Source organism: Trypanosoma cruzi (assembly GCF_000209065.1).
Source record: "Trypanosoma cruzi strain CL Brener chromosome Unknown tcruzi_1047053485555, whole genome shotgun sequence".
NCBI lineage: Eukaryota > Euglenozoa > Kinetoplastea > Trypanosomatida > Trypanosomatidae > Trypanosoma > Trypanosoma cruzi.
Window position 1 is genome coordinate 1 of NW_915356.1, and position 583 is coordinate 583.

Here is a 583-nt window from a genome sequence, read left to right on the forward strand (position 1 = left end):
GCATCGGCTTTTTCCGCAATCATCAGCTGGTCGCGCACCCTATCTCCTGATGGCAAAGAACCAAGGGAAAAAAACGTCCGCACCAAAACAAAAGAGCGCAAAAAGGCAAAGCAACCATAAAATAGGGCAGCAACAAACAAACAGGCACATACACCTCTAGTAAACAACAGAGAGAGGGAGGAGGGAGGAGAGAGAGAAGAGAAAGCGTCAGTGGATCCCTTGGAAAGGCATCGTTGCAGTGTCTCTTTCAGTGGAAGTTCAGATACCACAGGAATTGCACGTCTAGTCATCATGCAGTAAAAAAAGGCGAGAGAGAAGAAAGAAAAGTGGAAGCAGCGTGGGGCGTCAGTGGGTCTCTGCACGCCGCTCCAGTGAGGCATTTTGTCTTGTCGAGTGAAGGTGGGGTCACACTGGCGGCAAGCTCATAGCCGTTAGTCGCAATCATCACGCGCACTAGAAGAAGCCGTGCACAGTCCGTCCATCGCAGCCGCTGCTGTTGCATCCCCACGGAGCTGCAGATGTGTGGATTCATGAGTGCCTGCAGTGGATGCATCGAAGCACGCGCATCTCACAACACCTCACG

At 52.1% G+C, this 583-nt stretch overlaps 1 non-coding gene across 1 annotated transcript; it reads right to left on the reverse strand.

The window, feature by feature from the left end:
• Positions 1-207: 207 nt before the first annotated feature.
• Positions 208-295, reverse strand: Tc00.1047053485555.10. The gene has a single exon (XR_008254968.1). It is a non-coding gene; the product is annotated as a C/D small nucleolar RNA (snoRNA), TB6C1C1 (small nucleolar RNA).
• Between the last annotated feature and the right edge of the window lie 288 nt (positions 296-583).